The sequence below is a fragment of the Pipistrellus kuhlii genome, unplaced genomic scaffold (genome assembly GCF_014108245.1).
Source record: "Pipistrellus kuhlii isolate mPipKuh1 unplaced genomic scaffold, mPipKuh1.p scaffold_m20_p_15, whole genome shotgun sequence".
NCBI classification, from domain to species: domain Eukaryota; kingdom Metazoa; phylum Chordata; class Mammalia; order Chiroptera; family Vespertilionidae; genus Pipistrellus; species Pipistrellus kuhlii.
In genome coordinates, this window is record NW_023425460.1 from 15533780 (window position 1) to 15540729 (window position 6950).

Below are 6950 nucleotides of genomic sequence, written 5' to 3' on the forward strand. Positions count from 1 at the left end.
TGCAGGGATCTTTACTCCTTGCTTCTTAGAGTAGATCCATAGTAGCTGGTCTGGAGCGATTTCTCCCTCCAGAAGAAATACCTTAATGGGAAGTCTAATTAAATATCCAAGTCTTGAGCTATGGTTTTGTTCTTGCATGACCTCTTTACTCTCACCTTTCATGTTCCTCGATTCTTAAATTAATGAGACTATGAAAATTTCAAAGGGACTGCACAAATGTGGCACCATTAAGATGCCAGTATAGACATGAAGTTGGATTATGAAATTGGGACCTAAGACAAGTCATAGCACTTCCATTCTCAGTGCAATTTTTATCTCTGTTATTTTCAGCTGCTCATTTATTCCCTCAAGAGAAAAACAAAATCTGGAGACATCGGGGTGAAACTGTTTAATGACTGTAGAAATTGGCTTGTTTCTTGGACTCTTGTGCAGACAGGGAAACATAGCTTTTGTGTGTGTGTGTGCGCACACACTGGTGGGAACCGGAAGGAGTATTTAGGCAGGGAAAAGTCAAGCTCAAGACTCAGATAAACATGCCAACAATTCAGTGCTCAGCCTTCTTTGGTTGGGAAACAACATGAGAACAGTCTTTGTTTTTATATTCCAGTTCATTACTGATGAGACCTTAGCCAACAAGAAAATGCTGTCAGAACAGCTCCAGAATCCAGACAAAGAATCACGTCAGTTCTTATTTTAGACGAACTGGTTCGGCCATTTCTCCTTCAGAGCAGTAGGGTGGGTTTCCCCGGGTAAGCGTAATTGAAAGGACTTGCTTCCACTTGAAAGATGTGGTAAACATTTGGCAAAGCGAGGAGAGCTTGGAACTATGTAGAAATCTTGGAAGAGACCCGGAGCCAGCGGCATAACTAACTAGATTCAGGGCCAGGGTCACTGGTTTCATGCCTTGACTCCTCCATTCATTTGACTTTGACCTTGGGTAGGGCTTGGTTGTGTGTTTCCCCTCTGTTGGATGAGAATGATGAGATGATGAGTCACATTTACCACTGGGACAATTAATTGTAAATAACTAAAAAGCACTGCAAGCACAGGCTTCTACAGGGGCCCCATTATGCGAAAAAAAGCTGGGAAAATTTTGCAAGTGTACAAATTTCAGGGAAGTAACAATAAACTATAGGTTTTGCTATGTGAGGAAACATGTTCTTCCATAATTCCAGGATAACTGTGAGCTTTTATTATTAAAGACCCTCCATGGCAGCCTAAGGAGTGTGGAAACAGTAGGAAAGATTACAAATATTAAGAGATTTTCATGTATTGATTCATTCACTCAACATATACTTATTGAGTTCTTTCTATGATTAACTGCATACAGTTCTTGCTCTTAAGAAACTCACTGTGTAATTGAGGATTCCAAAAAAGAAAATGATCTCCTAGTGATATGGGCAAATAACCTGTTGTGTCTCAGTTTTTATGTTTGAAAAATTAAGGATCAGACTCACTAGGATTAAAAGAGTATTTCACATAAAGCACTTAGCATAGTGCCTGAGAACAATGAGATATTATGGTACTAGACAGTATCTTTATTGCAAGTATATATATATATATATATATATATATATATATATATATAAAATTTATTTATTTATTTCAGAGAGAAAGGGAGAGGAAAAGAGAAATAGAAATATCAAGGATGAGAGAGAATCATTTATTGGCTGCCTCCTGAACACCCCCCACTGGAGAATGAGCAACCCAGGGATAGGCCCTTGACTGGAATCGAACCCAGAACCCTTCAGTCCAAAGGCCAATGCTCTATCCACTTGAGCCAAACCAGTGAGGGCAGTATTTATATAGTATTTATATTTTTAAAGAAAATCTAGATCTTTGTAGATACCAATATATACTCTGAAATAAAATGGGAAGAATTTCTGTTAATTGTTAGAAGACTTCCATAGATAGAGGTAGGTTTTTTTGGGGAAAAGAAGTATTAGACATTTCAATAACCTTTACACATAATTACACAATGATAGCATCACACACAGTGCCCAAAGGGGCATCATGGCAGGCTTCAAAATGGAAACAGAAGAAAGGAGAGCTAGATACTAGTCTTGGCTCTGCTACAACTTATCAGTGAAATCTTGGGAGCCTCACAATTTTATGGACTTCAGTTTCTTTATCTATAAAATGGATCTTGGGAGCCTCACAATTTTATGGACTTCAGTTTCTTTATCTATAAAATGGATGGGTGGTTATACTTATATTTGTGGCCTAATCTAATTTAAAATGTTCTAGTTATTTGTAATAAATATTATTGAACATTAGTACTCAACAAAATACAGTGATAGTGCTAATTTCTTTTAGGTGGGGACTAACACATGGGCCTATGTTAATAAACATCACTTGTATGTATAGGAGAGAATAATAGTATATAATAGATGAGGAAAAATAATAATAGTATAGATGAGGAAAAATATTCTAGATGATACTTATTCCTTGATAGAAAGTTTAGTATGTGTGTGTGAGTATACACATATAATCAGTGTGGCAGGTTACCATGGATAGTGTGCTTACAAAAATTGGTAATGAGACTATTGGTTAAGAATATGTCCAGCTCAGTTGGCATGACTCAGGGGTTGACCGTCAACTCAAGAACTATGAGGTCACAGGTCCATTCCCGGTCAGGGCAAGTCCATGTTGTGGGCTCTATCCCCAGTGGAGGACATGCAGGAGGCAGCCAATCCATGGTTCTCTCTCATCATTGATGTCTCTATCTCCCTCTCCCTCTTCCTTCCACTCTGAAATCAATAATATATATATATATATATATATATATATATATATATATATATATATGCCAGATTATTATGATCTCTGAATGCATAATAATCTGGCTACCCGTGTGTGTGTGTGTGTGTGTGTATAAAATATATATATATATATATATATATATATATATATATAGCCTGGTGCATGAATTTGTGTATGGGTGGGGTCCAGCCAGCCTGGCCAGAGGGAGGGGACATGGGTGGTTGGCTGGTCTGCCTGCTGGTCAAACTACTGGTCAAGAGGACAATTTGCATATTAGCCTTTTATTAAATAGGATATGCACTGGGTGGCCAGATTATTATGCGTTCAGAGATCATAATAATCTGGCCACTCAACATATATATATTCAAATATGTCCAAGCATAATGTAAGTATTGGAGCCAACCTGTAAAAAAAAAAGACAAGGTCCCATGCAGTCCTTGGGTAAGATTGACCAGCAGTCCTCACAATGCAGTACCTGGGCAAGAAACACCAGCATCGTGGGGGAACTTGTTAGAAATGCAAATTCTGAGGCTACATCTGGACCTATTAAATAAGAAGCTCTGAGTATGGGGCCCAGCAATCTCTTTAACAAACCCTCCAAGTGATTCTGCTGCGTGCTCAAGTTTGAGACTCACTGAATAATTTCTTGTCCAGATAAGTGGTAAAGACTTAAAAAGTAGCAAGAGAAAAATATGTTTGGGAGTAATTAATTCACTCATTCATTCGTATCTGTTAAGCATCTGTTATGTGTAAAGTTCTCTGCTTAATTATGCAGGGAGATACCAACATATACTCTGAAATAAAATGAGACTACGTCATGGTTGACAACATAGGTTCCTAGTGGGGAAAGAAAAGGTTGTCCAAGTTAAAATATAAAAGAGATGGTCTCTCCTCTTCCTCCAACCAGTGATAAAACCCTGGACATACAATCTCCAATCTCTGGATCACAGTTTCTTCTGCTGAACCAGACTCAGGAATTCTCATCCAGGAATTAGAAGGTGGTCGGCATATCAGAATCATCCAGTAGATTTTGTTCAAAATAAGAAAGCTTCTATCCCATCTTGTCTTTGAGGAAATCTTATATCCTTCCCATGAGCTGGGTAGGGAAAACAAAAGACAACTGCCTTAGGTGCCTTAGAAGTGACTTTGACCAGAATCAAGTACAACTTAGCAAAGAAAACTGGGTAGAAAATTACAGGTGAAGAATTTTAAAAGGTGGAATGACTTGGGGAATGAGGCCATTTACAGACTGAATATAAGCCTCATAGTTCTCAGCCATGAGAGGTAGCCCCTCAGAGACTCTGGCTAGAGGTTAACATGAATGAGACCTGACTACTCCCAGAGCTTTTCTTCTAAGGATCTGATCTCCACTGTCTCCTTAGCTCTTGTGGCCTCTCCGTGAGATAGGCGTGGGTGGGTGCTATTTCCCCATCTCATTCATAAACAAGAGCACCAGGAAAACCAGCACCTTTGATCATAGCAAGCTCGATCAGCCAACAAATATTTATTAAGTATCTGACTTCGTTTTCTGGTGTCCTTTTTGAAGGGATGTGTAGAGATGTCATTTCATTTAGTTTAAGAAAAACTCAGTGAATTAAGAGAAAGCTAAGCCTTCTTAGCATGTGTAGTATCTCTGCAAGGGGTAGTGTGAACACAGGCTCACATACGTTTTCTATTAATACTAAGCCCAGTTTACCACCATGACTCATTCTTGCTTTTCAAGGCAGCTCACCCTGCAGCCTGCGAGTGCCTGGCTGTGAGGTCGGAGTGTGGTAAGGTAAGACCTCCATTAACCAGGAAAGGAGGTTAATTAAGGTTTTCTCATGATCTGGAGTTTAATCAGAATAAAAGTTTCAACGTTGTTGTTTAAATAAGTAGATAAAAAAACCCAGAACAATAAAAAAGTGCCAATGGTTTTGGAACAGGGGGCAGGAAAGCTGTGTTATAGCCCTGCCTCTGCCATCGAGTGACGTTATGTTGTTGGACATCACTTCAACTCTTTCGGCCTTAATTTTCTCATCTGTAAAATAAGAAGGTAATTCTAAGTGGTCCTTATGGCTCCTCTGAGTGTTCTTTTGAGGTTCTGTACTTTTTTCTCTGATGGTCAGGGTCATTGCTATCCCAATGTTAGTTCGTATCCAGGCCAGCAGCAATTTGATGGAGAAACTGAAGAAGAATGGGTCAATATGCTCTTGGAATAAGAAAGAAACATAGTGTGGATTTTTTTTGTGTGTGTGTGTGGGGGGGAATTTCAGCTTATTTGGATATATTTTAATGCTTAATATATTTCCATTTATTTGGAATAAGTCCAGTCTGGTATATTTGCAAATAAATACATATTTATTGTAATATATTTGTAAGCATAGCAAGCCAACAGGTGATTTTAATTTTGCTCTTTATTGTTAATTTTCTATAACTACATGATGAACATATATTGCTTATATAATAAGAAGAGTTATAAAAAATGAACATTATAAAAACAGAATATCAGAGGTTAAAAGCTGAAAAAGTTCATTAGTCTAGTGAGTGGTCGGCAAACTCATTAGTCAACAGAGCCAAATATCAACAGTACAACGACTGAAATTTCTTTTGAGAGCCAAATTTTTTAAACTTAAATTTCTTCTAATGCTACTTCTTCAAAATAGACTCAACCAGGCTGTGGTATTTTGTGGAAGAGCCATACTCAAGGGGCCAAACAGCCGCACATGGCTCTCAAGCCGCAGTTTGCCGATCACAGGTCTAGTGCAATCCATTCATTTTCAGATTAAGACACCGAGGACCAGAGAGATAAGTGACCTACTTGCTCCAACTCTCTGTCCTTCTTAATCACAGTCTTGGGGATACCACTTAAGTGTCTAGTTTCTTAGCCCAGTACTTCTTTTTCTATTCCATACTTTCATTATGTTTTTCTACTTTCTTCTAAAAAATAAAAATAAAATGAAATAAAAAGGAGACAAACAACAATTATAACTGGGCATTCTTGTTATTTAGATTCTATTGACCAAGCCCTGGTAAATGCCATGGCTTAGCCAGCAGAGATGTCCTGCTCTTTGGGGGTGATCTACTGGAACCCAGGCTTCCCCCACAGACTGTCACCCAAGTTCATCTGCACTGGGTGGCCAGGGTGGCTGCCACACTGTGCATCTTTGCCCTGCACATTGTAGCTGTTTTTAACATAAGATACACTCAAGATCATAACGGAGCTCATTAGCAATACGTTTAGGAGATTACACAGGGCACAGGAACGAGGAGAAAAGATACATGGGAGACCAGAAGGAGAAAAGAGTGACCCCCTAGGTTTGGTATTCCGGTGATGTTAGTGCACAGACTGCTCATTTATAGCTAGCAGTGCTGTGTGTGGAAACACAACATTCTCTTCATTTTGGCCTCATTAATTGACCCATCCTTGATTCTGATGACTTCAGAAAAAAGGAAACTTATTTTTGTCAGTTTGGAGTTAACTGATTTGTATAAACAATCTAATTGTGTTATTACCCCAAAGGAGAGTTTCTTGTAGAGAATGAATGACAAGTCAATGTCCTACAGAATGACAGATATTGGCAAGCGGATATGATGGGGACTGTCTCTACATAGAAACCAAGTTAGCTGGCTTATATTGTGGACAAGGTGCCTAAAAAACAAGCCTACTTTTTCCTAATCATAGGTAATTTCTACAAATAAATATTTCTTACGCTTTACACATGCATGGAAAATTGCCTCCTACTCAAGCCACACCTTCCAGCCAGGTCCCAACCTCTCACCACCAATGTTATCATTATACTTGGGATTCCAGCTGCCTTTGGGGATGAGGATTTCATGCAAATATGAACCACAGGGAGCAAAACATAAAACGCTGCCATTTCCCCCACTTCCCAATTTCCCCAAGTTAAATAACAGCTTATTCTGCAGGCTTTCAAATCACTCCCACAAAATTGGCAATCCAATACAATTGACACATTCATGCTAATCCACTCAGAAGTAAATACACTGTGGTAAACACTGTGATATTTGCAAAGACCATAGCTCCCCAAATTATGGGGGAATTAAGTGGGGATATAATGAGGGAGGGCCAAGTGGGATTCAACATAGAGGGAAGCAGCCTTACCACTGTGTCTAATCCTTAAGTGGAAACTTTCTGTGCATTTGAGAACTTAAAAGTTCACTTTGACTATTGCTTTCAATTAAAC

At 38.8% G+C, this 6950-nt stretch overlaps 1 long non-coding RNA gene across 1 annotated transcript; it reads right to left on the minus strand.

Moving 5' to 3' along the window:
- Window positions 1-424: 424 nt before the first annotated feature.
- LOC118719198 lies at window positions 425-3891 on the minus strand. Its single transcript, XR_004988059.1, has 3 exons — window positions 3680-3891; window positions 3399-3431; window positions 425-963 (listed from the first exon to the last, which is right to left on the minus strand). It is a non-coding gene; the product is annotated as an uncharacterized LOC118719198 (long non-coding RNA).
- Window positions 3892-6950: the final 3059 nt, after the last annotated feature.